The 19,344-nt window shown below is 32.4% G+C and overlaps 1 protein-coding gene across 1 annotated transcript in view; it reads left to right on the top strand.

Annotated features, from left to right (window-relative positions):
* LOC126885964 (protein sarah) overlaps positions 1-12,573 on the top strand; it is a 43,787-nt gene extending 31,214 nt beyond the window's left edge. Inside the window, exon 4 of the mRNA XM_050652801.1 lies at positions 12,340-12,573. The gene's annotated coding sequence lies outside the window, so the exon portion shown is untranslated. The remainder of the gene's footprint in view (positions 1-12,339) is intronic.
* The last annotated feature ends 6,771 nt before the right edge of the window (positions 12,574-19,344 follow it).

Below are 19,344 nucleotides of genomic sequence, written 5' to 3' on the forward strand. Positions count from 1 at the left end.
AACATAGTTGGGCCCAAAAATAAAATTTCATTGAAATTTACTGTACAAGTGACTATTTGCTGTAGCCACAATGTACTAGAGAATGTTATTAGGACGGTTTGAAGAATTCAAACTATATAAATATGTGTTTTGGTCGTGCTTGCAATAATTAAATAATATCAGTCCTTATGATTTATGGTTTTGATGGGTAGTGGTTATTCGTATCATTCTATTAACGTTCGGACTGTACATAGTGATTGCACCAACGCATCGGAAGAGCCTACTTCACTGAACCATCTTGTTTGTCTAGGACTAGCGGTTTAGGCCCACAACAATATCTAATTTCACATTTCTTCCCTTGAAATCTAGTCCCTTAAAAGACTTGTGACCTCGCAATAGCACTTACGTGTACTTAATACAATTAACAGCGCAAATTCACCTTTCCATTGATAGTTAAAATGATTCTAACAATGTTAATTATCATAGTTAATACATTAATTCAATTGGTGTAGAATGTAGAAAATGGGGCGGCCAATAGAGCCTGATACACTGCGACCTTTGCAGATCTATTGTGTTTCCCCCTTCTTTTAAAGCACTTCATCTATAGTCTAGCCGCTGAAAAGATGGACTGATCACGTGAACGGCACACACGCTTACATGTTCCTTTCCCGATGTCACCACTTTTCCCACGTTTACACCGCTAAACAAAACCGAATTTTAAGCTTTGCCTAACGAAATTCACCATCGGAAGTGCAAAACACAAATAGTGACGGTGTAAACAGTTCTTAAAAGGTCTGGCTTCGAACGACCGGTCGGTGCTTGCACGCGACCTTGGATTCCATCTTTTAAGCGACTCCAGTATAGCTGGTCCTCTTAATGAGACTCAACAACCTTGATAGTGGCCTTTTCATGTAGCCTGGTGCTTCCGGTTTTCCTCCCCGAGTTCTAGAAACCGCACTCGTGCGAGACCTTCGCAACGACACAGAACGTGTAGAGCGGTTTCCTCTTCTTCCAGTCAGAACCGACAGGTGTCCTCTTCTGTCAGGCCTATGAGACTCAAGTGTCTTTGAGTCTACAGTGTCCAGTCAGCAGACCCACTATCATTCTGACAGTGCTGCGAGTGCTCGAAAGTAAGTCTGCTGTAAATTTAGCCGAATGTCCTTTGATGAACTGTTTGGCCTGTCTCTGTCCTGGGGAGTTGTTCCACCATTCAAGAGACTTCTGTTGCATCCATTTGTGTATAGCTGCAATTTTTATCGTATTTGCGATTCCAAAGAAGGGTTCCGGACCAACCAGTGGCGTAGATGCGCCTTCTCGGGCCAATTCATCGGCCTTCTCGTTGCCACGATGACCCTTATGTCCCGGCACCCAGGAAAGTATCAACCTGTTTCGACTTACTACCTGCGAGAGGACATTTAAACAGTTCCATACCAGCCATGAATCGACCAGTACCGAAATGAGAGCCTTTAGAGCCACTTGACTATCCGAATAGATCACGATGGAGTCGTTATCTAGATTTCGGCTGATTAGTTCAATAGCGCACCTTTGTATTGCAGCTACTTCGGCTTGAAATACGGTCGCGTATGTTCCTAGACATACCCGGACTTCCATCCTTGGTTTTATGTCACTTGATGTAACAAAGGTTTGGTTTTAAATAGGAGTTAGAGAGATCGCTTTACAGCGTCAATCACTTCACGGTACGTGATTTAGTGTCGTTTACCAAGGAATCCGTATAACACTAGGTTCTTGTCACCCTCTCTTCCTCCCTCGATCTCTCAAGATCACGTCACTTTTTATCATCATCATCATCATCAGTAGCTCGACAACCCTTTTTGGGTCCTGGCTTGTTCCAGGATTTTCCGCCATTCTGTTCTGTTCCTTGCTTTGTTGTTCCAGCTGGTAATCTTAAGTGTTTTCAGATCTTGTTCCATGTATCTAAGTTTGGGTCTTCCCTTTGATCTTCTCCCTACTGGTGTCTGCCTCATTATATGTTTTGGTGTTTCAGTCTCCAACATTCGTTCAACATAGCCCATCCAGCGCACACGTCAGATCTTTATGGATGTTATGACGTCGGGTTCGTTGTATGCTGCGTGTAGTTCAAAATTATATCTTCTGCGCCATACGTCATTTTCTTTGGCCCCCTTATATATGTGTCTAAGGATTTTTCGTTCAAATGTACCTTTGACTTTTGACTCTCTATCACGTGACTTATAGCAAACGTAAAAATGCGGAAAATTATTAAAACATTCTATATAATAACATTTTGACAAATTTAAACAAAGTTTACCACTTAGTAACATATTCTCTAGTTAAAATGAGTGAAAAATAATTTCGACCACGAATCAAGTAATCTGTTAACCGAGGTACACAGTACCAAGAGGCGCCGCTAGGAGAACACTCCAGTCGCAGATTACTTATATGAAACGTTGTCATTTTGTACTCTATCACAGTGTATGGTATGACAAGAAAGAAAATAATCGTTTCGTTTTCATTCAATTCGAGTCTCTTGCCATCCCCTGACACCTGATGTTTCGGAATCTATTCCTTGTCAAAGAGGCTTTGCAAGAAGACTGTAAAGAATTGTTGTAATGCTACAACCATCATAGACGAAGTACATTCAAACCTCGATATTTGTTGACTTATAACATAACATGAATAACTATAATTGGCGGTTATACATACCTTCTCAACAAATTTCTCTTAATTTTTTGATAACCATTTCCGGAGTGGAAATCGAAACGTCAAGTATTTTTCTAAGTAAAATATGCAATGGATCGTGATAGTCGTGACGTCAAATCAATGTTGACTACTCTGGAAAAGTTTCCAAACAAAGCAAAAATTCACACGTGGTGTTTGTTTTGGTTTTTATAATTGGAATATATTGCTTGTAAGATGTTTAATTTTTACAAAATGGTAATGTGTTGGGTACCCGTGATTGTAATCAATGCTCATAGTATATTTCCCACCATATTTCCATATAGGACTGGTTAAGAACCTGAAGAAACGCAGTAAGTACTATGTAGTGTGTAAATCCTTGATTTTGTGTAAGGACATTTATAAAATTAAAAGCAATATGATTGATATGACTAACAAGGATTGTGTCTTTAGAAAAAATGTGCAGATGATTGTTAAAACAAAATAAAATTAAAAATGATTACACAAATCACATGTATATACAATTCACAGACGTCAAACTTTTGCTTTGTTCTAAAACTTTTTTGACGTTTTGACGTCACACTATCACCGTCCCTTTGAAAATTCGAGGATATAATAACGCAAATATTCACTTGGTACATTATAATTTCATTAAAATAAAATTTATGAGTGCTATTTAATTTTAGGAAAGTATTATTTTTGCTAGTTTTTTTTAATTACGAAAAATATGCATTTTTAAAAATAATACTTTTTGAGCAGCTGTAACTACATATAAACATGAATATTAAAGTTCGAAACTCGAAACATATTTTTTTTATATTAAGTAATAAACAGACATACAATTTTGATAAGGGTTTGATGATTGCATATTTTGTAAATTAATAATAGTTCAATTCCATATTTACGCAATAATCGTAGTACAAAAATCTTAATAGGATTAACAGGCTAACAATCATATCACATAAATAACTTAGGTAAATGACTGAAAAGGTTGTACAACATGATTAACCGATAAATATTTGGTTAAAAAATTAATATACAACACTAATACTTTCAAGAAGAAGGTGCATTACTCTGTTATATCAAATCTACAATCAAATGCAAGCAGGAGTACAAACATTGACTTATAGTCCAGGGTAATAAGGTTTTTTCCATGACACTTGAACAGCCAGGGTACTGAAGCGTTTTTTCGACAGGTAATACCTATAAGAGCAAATTGTAACTATTTCCTGCGTAGGATCTGGCGACCATTTTTATTTATAAACAATTAAGTGTCATAAAATGGCATTTTTCACATTTTTTTTTCAAATCAATGGAAAACAGGGAAACTTATGGTTTTTTTAGTACAAATATCTTCGAGATTATGGAAAATGCTTTAAAATGACGTATTACAGAGTTTGATATACTCATTTAGTGTCAATATAATTGCGAAAAAAGGTCGGAATTACAAAAAAAATTATTTTCGCAATAACTGTTGTAAAAACTAGTGTACAACTTTGAAATTTTTGTCAAATAAGGGTTCTTTGGTGCTTAATATGTGATAAAAATTTCAAAGCGATTCATTCAATTGTTTAAATTTTATACAAATTGTTTATCCCAGAGAGCATTTTTTTTGCAATAACATAAGTCAGAAGAAAATGACGTTAGAACCATTCCACAGGTGTCAAATGAAAGAGCATGAGCTGTGTTTTCAACTTGGTTTAAAAAAGTGAATAAAAAATGCACTTATTAGTAATAAATAATTATGCAAAAGTATCTTAATATTTCCTTATAAACTTTTTATTTTGTTATATAAGAAATTATACATATTTATTACAATTGTTTATCAATTATGATATGGATAACATTACTTGGTAGTTGTGCACTTAAAACAGGGTACAAAGGTTAATTTTTTTGGAAAAAGTTATTCAAAAAGTTTATAAAGAAAAATTGACGATACATTTGCATAATTATTTAATACTAATATATGCATTTTTTATTCACTTTTTTAAACCATGTTGAAAATGTAGCTCATGCTCTTTCATTTGACACCTGTGGAATGGTTCTAAGGTAATTTTTTCTGACTTATGTTATTGCAAAAAAATGCTCTCTGGATAAACAATTTGAATAAAATTTAAACAATTGAATGAATTGCTTTGAAATTTTTATCACATATTAAGCACCAAAGAACCCTCATTTGACAAAAAATTCAAAGCTGTACACTAATTCTTACAACAGTTATTGAGAAAATATTTTTTTGCAATTCCGACCTTTTTTCGCAATTATCTTAACAATAAATTAGTATATCAAACTTTGTAACACGTCATTTTAAAGCTTTTTCCATAATCTCGAAGATATTTGTACTAAAAACATCATAAGTTTCACTGTTTTCCGTGGATTTGAAAAAATGGGGAATGTGCCATTTTTTGACAGTTAATTGTTTATAAATAAAAATTGCCGCCAGATCCTACGCAGGAAATAGTTATAATTTGTTCCTATAGGTATTACCTGTCGAAAAAACGCTTCAGTACCCTGGCTGCTGAAGTGTCACCAACAGGGTATATTTTTGTCTTATTACCCTGGCCTATTACGTTATTCCAGTCCAGTGTTATCATTCAACGTAATTTAAATATCTAAGTTGATTGCTATTTGGTTTTGTAATGGACAAAAGAATAAAACATGTATGTCAAGATAAATATTATAGAATGTCGACAAAGTTCTTAGAGGAGGCCGGTACAGAATCCTTCAGCTTATCATGAAAGGAAAAATTGAGTTCCACATAGGAATTGGAAGGAAGCAGATGGCGCATGGCGTGGCTCAAGAACATTCGCGATTGAACAGGAAGAGGCATTAGCTGAAGACCGTGAACACGCAACAATGTAATTGTCATATTACTCGTATGCACGCCAATGGTGAATATAAAATTCTTAATTGTATGCCAAAAAATGCGCAATAACTACCTCTTAAAACCTACCAAATTTCATTTGCATATCTCAACCAGTTTTAGAGCAATAAATAAATCGTCAGTTTGTAAGAAAAAATTCAACATCCCGTATCTCGGAAACGAAGCATTTGCGGACCTATGTTTATAAAGCAAACGGTCATTATTTTTGCATGCAGAATTACTCCTTAAAGTTTGTCGCACTTATTTAGAAACACCCTGTTTTGATGAAGAACGTTGCTAGTTGTTAAAGTACCTAACTTTTTTTATTATCGTACATAAGCGAATGAATCAAAAAGCATAATGTTAAGAAAGCCTAAGGCTACAGTCGAGTTTTAATTTCAATATTTTATATACCCAGAATATTCCACAGGGTGTTCCAAACTTTGAGGAAAAAACACACAATCATTGTTACACCCGGTACACAATGACACTTATCTGTTTAGCAACAATATTATTATATCGATATTCTTGAAGAATAAAGCTATAACATAATAAAAAATTAACTAAAATCGGACAACAGGTTTAGGAAATACAAGACATCAAAAATGTCCCATTTTAAGATGGTGCGTTAATTTTGATGCTTAGTGTATTTCTCGAGAGGTAGACTGCCAGCTATCTCTCCATCTTTTTGGTGGTCTCCCCGGTAGACACTTGCCTGCTGGTTTTACTTCTAGCGCAATTCTTGGTAGTCTGTGCTCCTCCATTCTTTTTACATGACTGAACCATTATCTTCGTCTTTGCCTACCTCATCTGACTACATCTTGCACGCCACATTGTCCCCTGATGATGTTGTTTCGTATTCTATCTCTTCTTGTCTTCCCTGCTGTTGCTCTTAGTGTCTTCATTTCGGCTGTTCGTAGCATGCTGTTGGTTTTATTGGTGTCTTCTCTTGATTCAATGCCATAGGTCATAACAGGTCTGATGCAAGTTTTATAAATTCTAACTTTGCTGTCCATTCTCATATATGGGTTATTCCAGACCACATCTAGTTAGGAGAGTTAGTTAGGAGAAAATACAATACTTCCATTCACTCACGTATAATGCCATCTAAGCAAAAAAAAATTGTTATCGGAATAATAACAAACAATGTCAATACATGACATATACCTACAAACTGATGCAAGAATCTTGAAAATCGGAGTAAAAATAATATAGTAAATTGTCAAACTTAATCAAAGATTTTTAGTGGCTGGATTTTGTGCCGGTGAGTGTATGTAGTATGCGTTGAATCTCCTCCATATTTTTGACTAACCCTTTCACTCTGAATTTAATGAAGATTTAATATTATTTCCATGTCTTTACTTTAACATGAGAAACAATTTACTAGAATAAACACAAATATCCACACTGTAACGAAACACATAAAATGGAGCAATTGCAATATGGAAACAAGAAAAGTTAAAATATGCGAAAGGTATGCAATATGAAAGACTTGTATGAAAATGAGACGCAATATAGATAGAATGGAAAAAACCCAAATATGAAGAGAAGGTGCCTTTCTAAACAATGGCAAAATGAACACTGTGTCAACGTATAAGATAAAAGTAATCCTTGAGTCTTTACAAACCAACATATAAAAAGTAAAAGAAGGGTTAAAATATGCATATCAAAAATATTGTAATATCCCAATATTTACGTCATACCCTATTTGATCAGCAGAAACAGAAAGGAACTAACTCAATAACAAATTGCATTTAATTTTAGTGAATTAACCAAATGATTTTCTTGGTTTGGCATTCTCGACTTCAAACAGAAATTAAAAGCATTTCTATTGTCAAATGTATTTATAACACACCAGAGAGAATACGTAGGTACTCCATTTTCAGAGCACGGAGCAACATTTTGAGTGCTCTGTTATTTTTGTTTAAAAGTTTGTGCTCCGGCTACACCACGACATGTTTCACCCTAAGGTGGCACATCAGATAGTGATATATGTAAGATAGAACAGGCAAGCATCTCACCAATAGTACTCGGGTATCTCACAGAGGAAATACGGCTCAGGGACCTGCTTTTGAGTTTATTTTTGATCTGTCTGATAAGCGTCAACTAGTGCGAAAAATGTATAATTCAATGTGGCCGGATCACGAATTACAAAAATGTAATTCGTCAATTTAATGGAAAATTAGGAGTATATTCTAGTTATCTCGGAATGGGACGTTTCGATGCCGCCGGTTCATCGCCGGCCGTTTCGATGCCGCCGGTTCATCGCCGTCATATCTCGCATTTCCTAGAATTCCTAATTAATACTAAAAATAACTAATAATTGTAACTGTCGAAAATTCGGAAATATATCAGATAGCGATTAATTGACTGGCGATGAATCGGCCGGCATCGGCATCGAACTGGCGGCATCGAAACGGCGGCGATGAAACGTCCTATAGGCTATTGATTATATTCAAAATAAGATAGCTAAAAGGAACTACAACGTTAACGGGGTTTTATTATTTCATTTGGTCAATGGACATCTATATATGAAAAAACCGCGGAGTGCTACCATTTAAAGGGGTGCGTTTTTGAGAAATGGGTGAATTAGTCCCTGGGCACAGGTTACATTAGGGTAAGTTCTATGCATTTTTGGTACAAACATACCTACATAAAAATTGTTCCTGGTTAAATTTCCTATCTAAATATCACTTTTTAAAGTCAATGATACTTTTTTTTACAAAAATATATTCAAAAGAAAAAGCACAAAGAAACCCAAAAGAAAGAAACTTTGTTTTTTGTCCCATAACTTTTGTCCACGAGGATATAGGTATAGACGTTGCTTAACAGAAAAAAAAACTACATATTTCTTCTTTAAAATGTTGTTTAGTAGAGGTCATTAGTATTTGTAGTTTTCGAAATATGATTTTTTAAAGTGCGCCACTTACAGCAATTTTGTGCAATTTTCCTTGTTATTTCACAAATATTGTTCTGTAACTTTTTTCTACGTAACTTTAGGTATATGCAATGGTACACGTAATAGAAATAGAAATCAATTAGCTTTAAAATGGTCTACTGTATAACGTTGTACTACTTTTTTTTTAAGAGATTATTATTCTACAAAGTTTTATACTTTTAACGATTTTTTATAATATAATATAAAAATAAAATTATATTATTATATGCTATATTATATTATATATTATATAATAACTAATATAAAAAAATATTATTTTTTACATTTTTTACGATTATTTTTGAAATTTCTCATTATAACTTTTTTTCTTCTACATTTAGGTATATATTATATAATAAAAAAAGCTTACTTTTTTTTACTTTAAAATGGTGTATTACAAAAAATTCTAGGATTATTTTTGAATAAGATATTATTTTTCAAAATGTAATAAGTACTTGCAACGATTTTTGATTTTAGGATTATTTTTTAAATTTCTCATTATAACTTTTTTTTTCTTGTACATGAATATACTATACATTGCTCAATAAAGAGGGCTTACTTTCTGTTCTTTAAAATGGTGTATCATCTATATTTAAATAATGGAAACCGAGTGATTCTTTGATATTTTTTTACCTGTATTATTTAAAATTATTTCTTTTACAAAAATTACATAAACAGTTAGTCTTATAAAACATCACTTTAGTTAAAATTATTTAAACGTTGACATTTAAAAAATTTCAAAATCAAAGTCCATCTCTTTGTTAGCATTAGCTTCAATATCTTCCTCTGACACCTCAGTTATCTTAGAGTCCCACAATTAGTACCTATGCACATGCACCCTTTGCAGAATATTGAAAAACGAATTCCTATCTTCCTACAACCGCAGATTTTTGTACATCCTTTCGTACATTTACATGCTATTTTTTCAAGCAAAGCTTGTGGTGCAGGAGCTTTGACAGTAAATATTGGAATTAATCCATATTTTGAAGTTTGCCCGGCCGAGTCAAGTGGATCCAAAGTGTTACCTATAAAAAATAAGATTCCATACATTCCATAATACCACAAGTTGCGTAGAAAAAAGTTACAGAACAATATTTGCGAAATAACAAGGAAAATTGCACAAAATTGCTGTGAGTGGCGCACTTTAAAAAATCATATTTCGAAAACTACAAATACTAATTACCTCTACTAAACAACATTTTAAAGAAGAAATATGTAGTTTTTTTCTGTTAAGCAACGTCTATACCTATATCCTCGTGGACAAAAGTTATGGGACAAAAAACAAAGTTTCTTTCTTTTGGGTTTCTTTGTGCTGTTTCTTTTGAATATATTTTTGTAAAAAAAGTATCTTTGACTTTAAAAAGTTATATTTAGGTAGGAAATTTAACCAGGAACAATTTGTATGTAGACGTGTTTGTACCAAAAGTGCATAGAACTCACCCCAATGTAACCTGTGCCCAGGGACTAATTCACCCATTTCTCAAAAACGCACCCCTTTAAATGGTAGCACTCCGCGGTTTTTTCATACATAGAGATTCATTGACCCTATGAAATAATAAAACCCCGTTAACGTTGTAATTCCTTTCTATAGTGCATAATCAATAGCCTACTAGACCCAGTTATCTTATTTTTTTATTATTGTACTATTTGCCATTGACATGACTCACACATAAGATTTTTACAATATTATTACACCTGTTGGGTCAGATAGAGTAGTTATACATATTATGTGGACGGCAAAATTTCGAGGTGTTTTTTTAATATCCATTGACCACAATTCGACAGTCTAAATAAGAGAACCTTAGGTAAATCCAGTAGTAATAATCGATAAAAGCGTAGCAGTGGCCTTATGTTCCGCATATACATATAAGATCCTTTTCTTTTGGGAATGTTAAAAAGAGACATTCATTAGTTTACAATATTTTATGATATCTTTACGTGATGATAGGTTCCTTTTTGCTTACTGCTGTGTACTTTCTTACAACATATGCAATTTATCATCAGATTATTACAAATTTTTAAAACCGTATAATAATACAAAAAATTGTATTGTTTCTAGATTAGTTCATTTACATCATTTATATTTATTTAAATCATTGCATATTTTTCGTACGTGGGTTCTCATTAGGTGAATCAACCGCTTTTTTGTGATATAGTTTTAGACAAATTAATGTAGAATTATTATTTATTTTCGTTCTATGAGAACATGACTCAATTGTAAATATGACTAGTTATCTAAGTGAGCCTAATTTACAGAATTTTTGTTTTAATGAACACAACCAGAGTAGACAGTGTGAACCACTTTATTTTCTTTATGAATAAAATATTTGAATGTGTTTGATTACCAGATTTTAGTCAATATAGTGTAACGAATAAGAATATTTCGGACCTACTCAGTATAACGGTTCCACCTCGGCAGCATGTTCACGAAGCATCTGCTAGATGCGAGGGGCGAGGAGTTCCAGAAAGTATTAAGCATCAAGCATCAACTAGAGTTGGACGGACGACTCTCGACTTTTCTCGCGCCGGCGTAATCGTACTTTCTGGAACTTCTCTCGTCCCTCGCATCTAGCCGGTGCTTCGAGAACACGCTGCCGGGTTGGAACCATTATACGGGGTGGGTCCGAAATAATCTTATTCGTTACAATAGCAAACATTGCTAAGTTGGGTTACAAGTTTTTTCATAGTTTGCTAGTTCCAAAAATTGTATAGTTTTCCAACCTTTCATGAAGAAATTATGAGATACTGAATGAAAGCAATACATTATCAAAATTAATATCATTAAATTTTGTGGTAAGGTTGCGCGTGGTAAGGTTCTTTTCAATGTAGCTAAGGGAGAATAAAACACATCTTTACTGAACGGATCCACAGTTTATTCTACTTTTTAAATTCTGTTCTTTAATCGAATGCAGAAATGCATTGTTTGCAGTCACACAAGTCGCAACTCGTGTCTCAGAATTAGGACACTTCTCATGTACACAATAATTATAGAATTACTAAATATTACACACAACGCAATCTGACCCAATTAAATATTATATAATATTTGATATTATTTAAAATTAATTAACCTTTCTAATATAATATATAAAAATCTTAATAATTACTCTCATCAGTCACAAAGGCTCAAAGTGTCGACAGAGTAGATTAATGCGAATATACAGCAGCAGAATTAGATTCAGTTCATCTCGTATTACCGTCTTGGTTAGATAGAGGCTAAGACCACAGTTCACAGAGATGTATTCGTATCACACAATCTTGGGGTTTGTTAGAACCAGTGTCTTCATCCCAGGACAAAGACTACTACCGTTGAATCATAACTTAGAAGGAGCGAAACCCTATGCATCATTTTGTTCCGGTGTCATCTGCCTGCAGAGTGGCGCACCTAGTGTAATTTTGTGGAACTAACACTTATTTTACGTGGCCCGTATTCAAAATTTTAACGCAGCAGTAGCTAACGGATTGCTGCATCTATTTGAGAGCATACTCCCAGTGGATAAAGAGCAGCGCGAAATTTACCTGAATGCCCGCACATTCCCGGACCCACAAAACTGTTAGCGACAGCTACATCTCGAACTCATCAAGTCGTACATAAATGCCCATGTGGTTGAATGTGTTCGTGTATATTTATCAATCAACGGTACTACTTTTCCCTCCCTTAACTATTTGAAAAGAAAACAAGCCTATGCAAATAATATGAATAGATAATGGGCTATAGATAGATACGTAATGAGCAGTAGATGAACTGCTATTAATTTATACATTAAAAAGTATTTTTGGAATTTGCAGAGAATGAAAAATGTTGTCTGTCTCTTATTTACATGATAGCTCTAAGTTTATAACTCAAATATTAGAGCAAAGATTCTTGAACTCTACTATTTGATTACTTACGTATATTTTATAGGTTATGGATAAAATACCAGTTATTTTAGGTTTGCTGAACAATCCATTGTCATCGTTTACTTACATTATAAAAACGAGAATTTAAATATATAAATGAAAGGTTTTGAAAACAAAATAACAAAAAGAATAAATACAAAGTTTAGTTTTACTTTACTGTCATTTTTTTATTTGTTAATGGAAACATTTTTTTATTTATTTCTTGTGCTAATATTCTGTAATTAGTGCAATACTTGTTTTTTTATTTATTTAAAACAATGTTAAGTTCATCTTTTGTTTTATTTTTTTAATACCTTCCTTTCCCCGTCGTTAGGCACTACGAGCCAGCGGTTAGCTGTTTTCCCTCATTTCTACGAGACAGCTATTGGTGTATCAAGCACCGTTTAAATGTGATTTTACAACTTTTAAAAGGGTTATCGATGAGTCAGGCAAGGAGGTATATTCAGTCCACTACTGTTTATCTGTGTAATTGACGAAGTAATTAAAAAGTGCTGGCCAAAAACAAAAAAAAACATAGGATACAGACACCTACAACAAACCCACATAACAATTTCATGTTCTTAGTAGATTCATAGAACATACTTTTCAGAAGAAGTATATGCTGAGAATATGCGTAGTTACCATTACGAATGTGCAGAGCAGATGCTGAGTATATACTACATTACAGTACTTGAACGTTCTATTTATATACTTAGAATGTACTACCGCAGTTCTTTTCAGTATATACATACCAAGAATATACTTTTTAGAATATTCCAAGGAAGTGCTATAAACCTTCTATTTATATATTTAGAATATACTACTGCACATCTTTTGTAGTATGTGGGAAGAATATACTTTAAGATTATTCCAAGCAAATGCTATATTGCTCAGAAGTATGTTTTCAGCATCACCTAATCTCATCCTAGGTTCTACCAACTATCATATTTACATATTCAAATTGCATACGAGAATGTAATTAGTACATTTTACAATATTACTTAAAAAGTAAGTAGGTACATATAAATTTTAGTTATTTATATACTTAAATATTATATAGGTAAGTATATAATATAATAATATACTTACTTAAATTATATTTAGGTATTATGTGCATATCAAAATAAACATGCTGAATTTATAAATATAATACCTAAATATAAATATATAATATTTAATGAAACTAAACTATAACTAAAATTTATATATTTTGTACTTAACTACTATTTAAGTAATATACAGCGTGTCTACTTGAGTTGGAAACATATGGGAAACTTTTTTATTATTAATTTTACGAAAAAAAGTTATTCTTTATAAAAAGTTCTGCATGCCCCAAAACCTAAGATTCAATTATCAGATATCAAATTTTCTCAACATTATACGAGCTATGTCAAAAAATATGAATTTCGGCTAAGGGTAAAGTACCTTTATTTCTCTCAATATCGAAAATTCTTATTATGAAAAGTTGTTTGGAAATAAAAACCAAGTTTAAATATGTAATTACATGCTTCTAATTGGAAAAAAATATTTTCCAAATTTTTCTCAAATTTATTGATAGGTACTAACTTCGTTTTTATTCATTACACATACGATAACTCTTTTATTATTACTTTTACGAAAAAAAGGTATTCTTTATAAAAATCTCTGTATGTCCTAAGACAGAAGATTCAACCAACAGATATGACATTTTATTAATTTTATACGAGTTATGTCAAAAAATATGAATTTCACTCAAGAGTAAAGTACCTTTATTTTTCACAATATTGAAAACGGTTATTAAAAAAGTTGTTTAGAATTAAAAACTATGTGTCAATATGCAATTACATCCTTCTAATTGAAATACTGTGAAATATAAAGGTGCTATAATATTGAGCGAATTTCATATTTTTTGACACACCCGTATAAAATTAATAAAAGTTGATATATCATGGTTGTGTCTTAGATTTTAGACCATGCAAAGTTTTTTATGAAGAATAACTTTTTTTCGTAAAATGAATAATAAACGAGTTATGATATTTGTAATAATTAAAAACGATGTTGGGTATCCATAAATTTGAGAAAAATATTTTTTTTCAATAAGAAGCATGTAATTGCATATTTCATCTTAGTTTTTAATTCCAAACAACTTTTTATCATAAGAATTTTCGATATTGAGAGAAATAAAGGTACTTTACCCTTAGCCGAAATTCATATTTTTTGACATACCTCGTATAATATTGAGAAAATTTGATATCTGATAATTGAATCTTAGGTTTTGGGGCATGCAGAACTTTTTATAAAGAATAACTTTTTTTCGTAAAATTAATAATAAAAAAGTTTCCCATATGTTTCCAACTCAAGTAGACACGCTGTATATTGAGTTACCAAAATGAATTTAATATTTTCAAGCACCACAAACAAAATAAAGATATTATGTATGTTCCTAGTCCTATAGTTCCTAGTATACTTTGTCGTTCGTCTTCCGCCTAAGAGCATCAAGCATAGATTGGATACAGATACAAATGCAAATAATGCCTGTGCCCGTTTAATGTTTGTGTTTTCATTTTCATAAAACCTTTGTTATTTCCTACGCAGGTAGAATGAGAAGGGTCATTTCCGTTTGCATTATTCCGATCTTTTACGATCTGGTGATGGTGTATTCTTTCCAAACTTTAAATTCCAACGATGAAAAAATACTCATGGTAAAATCAAAATGAAAACAATTTTTTTTTCTTTAATACCAATTAATTTTTAAACTTTTTTACCATACTTACAATTAAACCAATTTTGAGAAATGAATTCGTCTGGGATACCTATGCACATACATAAATTTTATTAATTAATATAAAAATAATAAGTTGATAATCTTCAAGGCTAACATTCTTCCTGTACATACATATTTTTTTGTGATATTTTAAAAGTACATACGTACAAGTATGTGTTAAGCACTTACGTTTAAAGTATATTCGATGAAGGTATAATCCAAGAATGTACTTTTACGAATATTCTGAGATACTACGTACACGAATGTGCTCAGTATGTTCGGTACGAGAATATTATTCTTTAAAGTATATGCAAAGCACATGAAATTTGGAATGTTTTTTATGGTACATGCTACGCTTGTACTACGCATGTACTAAAAAGAATATACTCTGTCGAATGTTGGTAGTATATGCTTTGAACATGATGCGAACATTATTGTTATGTGGGAACAACCTGTGTATTTGCAGACAATATTATTATTGTGACAAAGACTGAAAAAGCTCTGGAACAACTTAATAATAAATATGGAAAAAACCAAAGTGATGGCAATATCCAACAAAGAAGTTAAGGCAACAAATTAGAACAGGTAAAGTTCTACAAGCAAACTAAGAGAGTCATTAATATTTAGCTCAGCGGGGTGCTATTCTTCAAACTGTGAAATTCTATCAACAAGGGATCTACCTATTTTATGAAATGTTTTAAGTATACATTTCCATAAACAGTATTAGTATTAATAATACATTGTGAAGTAAAAAGAGATGAAGCTAGGAGAGGTGGAAACTATCGATAGGAACCTATAAATTTACATTAGGGTCAGTAAGGGTAATTGGAAACTACTCCCTACCGCTACAAATGAAATATTGCAACAATATCACATACACCGAATTACAATTCCATCTTTGCTTATTGTGTGGTATGTTATTCATTTGTTTACAAGCCAAGTGTTAAAACAGTGACAATATTTTACAAATTTTATCTCCCTGTATTAGGTACGTATAGTGATTATATCATTTATAGCTACTACAAGAATATTTATATTGCCTACAATTTTATTTACTACAAGGAGTAAGTACAGTACATGTTCATAATTACCCCCTTAAATATTGGCATGGGGTAAATGAAAACACCTGCTAGGGATAAATGGAAACAATGTGAGGTAAACGGAAATAAATTTTTTATGTTAAGGTTACAGGTCTTGCCATTTTTAAAATGTACATACCGAAGAGAGAAACAACGAAATAATTTAAAAATGAGGTGGCAGGCGTTAAAACAAAAAAAAAAATAACATATAGGGAGGCTGATGCTTATTACAGTATTCCACATTGCGTTATTTAGAACTGCATAAAGGGTACATAGAAACATACCAACTGATCAGATGGAACTAGTGTGTCTACTGAATGGTCAGCCACTTTAAAGCTTGAGATGGTTGTTTACTTTTACCCCCTTTTTTAGTTTTTTTCTTCAAATTTTTGGGGTAAACGGAAACTTTGAATATCTTATTTTTTTGTGACTTTTTCTTACTAGTTTTAAAGACATTCTACTGTAGACTTATCGTATAATAGCCAAAAGCTTTAATTTTATTATAATATGAAACAGTATATTTTTAAATAAATTTCAAATGCTTAGATGGCATGATATTTCAAATAGGTTCATTCCTCTCACATAACATCCACGTGGGTTAGAGTCCGGTGTTGCCCTGGGTAATATCCAGGAATATTTGCAACATCCAACTATTTTAAAATGTAGTATAATATAAGATCTTATAACTTTTAAAGGGTTTTACCCATAACTTTTTGGTGGCTCACGCATGCATGCTATTGGCTTAACACTGATGATGGATTACTTGTTAATCCGAAAACGTTTTGTTCTGTGACATAACCCTTATTGGGGTCTTTTAAATGTACCTTTTATGGTATACAGCCAGCTACAAGAATTTTATTTTCCTCGTGGATTTTTATTTCAAATAGTGTTTCCTATTACCCTGACTGACCCTACATAGTTTCCCACCTTTAGACGTATCGAACGGGTATGGTAACTGTCATACACGTCTAAATGTTTACACGTTTATACGTTTATATCAATAATTTACACCTCTACTAGTTTCATCTCTTTTTATTTCACAATGTATGTTTTCCATCTTTTGATATTTTGCCGGTTATTAGAGCGCTCATCACTGTATACCCATTCGTAATCATATGGGTATCATGCGTGCTCCTTATGGATCATGATATCAAGATCTACATTCAGGTTAAAAAAAATCGATCCACTGAAAATTTGGCCATTTGTGATGTCTCGAATTTCCTAAACATGTTGTCCGATTTAAGTGATTTTTTTACCATGTTATAGCCTTATTCATTAACAATATCGCTGTAATAATATTGTTGCTAGACAGGTAAACTGTCATTGTATACCGGGTGTACGAATCAAACTGTGTTTTTTTTTGCAAAGTTGGCATCACCATGTGGACTATTCTAGCGTTTATAAAATACTGAACTGAAATTAAAAATCAACTATAGCCTCAGGTTTTCTTAACATTCTGTTTTTAGATTCATTCGCTTATGTTGGATAATAAAAAAGTTAGGTACTTTAACAACTAGCCATGTTGTTCATCAGTACAGGGTGTTTCTAAATAAGTGCGACAAACTTTAAAGGGTAATTTTACATAAGAAAATAATGAAAGTTTGATTTATAATCATATGTCCGCAAACGCTTCGTTTCCGAGATACGGGATGTTCAATTTTTTTTTTACAAACTGACGATTTATTTATTGCTTAAAACCAGTTAAGATATGCAAATCAAATTTGGTGTGTTTTAAGACGTATTTATTGCACATTTTTTGACATATAATTAAGAATTTTATATTCACCATTGGCGTGCATACGGGTAATATAATCGGTCATAATACCCGTTTGCGCGCTAATGGTGAATATTAAATTTTTAATTTTTTGTCAAGAAATGTGCAATAACTACGTCTTAAAAACCACCAAATTTGATTTGCATACCTCAACTGGTTTTGAAGCAATAAATATATCGTCAGTTTGTAAAAAATTGAACAACCCGTATCTCGGAAACGTAGCGTTTGCGGACATATGATTATAAAGCAAACTGTCATTATTTTCATGTGTAAAATTACCCCTTAAAGTTTGCAGGAACTTATTTCGAAACACCCTCCTACTGATGACGAACATGGCCAGTTGTTAAAGTACCTAACTTTTTTATTATCCAACATAAGCGAATGAATCTAAAAACATAATGTTAAGAAAATCTGAGGCTATAGTTGGTTTTTAATTCCAGTATTTTATAAACGCTAGAATAGTCCACAGGGTGATGCAACTTTGAGAAAAAAACACAGTTTGTTTCGTACACCCGTTATACAATGACAGTTTACCTGTCTAGCAACAACATTATTACAGCGATAATGTTAATGAATAAGGCTATAACTTGGTAAAAAATCACTAAAATCTGACAACAGGTGTAGGAAATTCGAGACATAAAAAATGACCAAATTTTCAGTGGATCGATTTTTTTGCACCCGAGTATATATCTTGACGATAATAATGAGAATTTGCAGTATAACTCTGTATAACGGTTGCAGTAGTACTGAAAGTGTAGAAGAGTAGTCAAAAAATAAAGAAATTGACTTTATAGTAATTCAAGAACTTTTGGAAACGATCACAATATGAAAGAATCTTGAGTTGAATTCAAAATATCTGAAACGTAGCTAAGAAAACAAGTTATATATAACAGTTTAAAAAAATTTTGCTGTAATAATAATTGTGAAAACTATAGAGCTATCAATCTATTGAATAAGATCCATAAAATATATTTCAAAATAAACTAAATCATTTATGAAAACCATTTTTGAAGAAAAACAGTTAAACACAGTTCTTATAAAGGCGGATGTAGGTATGTACTCAATATATACAATGTTAAAAGATTTGCACAAGTACTAGCAAGAAAAAATTTATGGGAAAAATCAACTTAACAATTAAAGTATTCCTCTTAAAATCAATACACGTTTGCATTGTAACAAAACCATTTGTCGAACTATTTATGCCAATTCAGTGTTTCTTCCTTCGATTTCAGCGTAGTTTATTTTTGATTCTTGGTAATGCAAAGAAATCACACGGTGCCACGTCAGGACTGTTTGGAGGATGGCCCACAAACTCAACGTTGTTCGCCTTCAAATACTTGAATGTTATACGAAACGTGTAAGAGCTTGAAATCACTTCCTCTGTCGATCCATCGTTGAGAATATGTCAATAGAATGATTTCTAATAGGTAGCTA

This window comes from Diabrotica virgifera, chromosome 6, assembly GCF_917563875.1.
Source record: "Diabrotica virgifera virgifera chromosome 6, PGI_DIABVI_V3a".
Taxonomy (NCBI): domain Eukaryota; kingdom Metazoa; phylum Arthropoda; class Insecta; order Coleoptera; family Chrysomelidae; genus Diabrotica; species Diabrotica virgifera.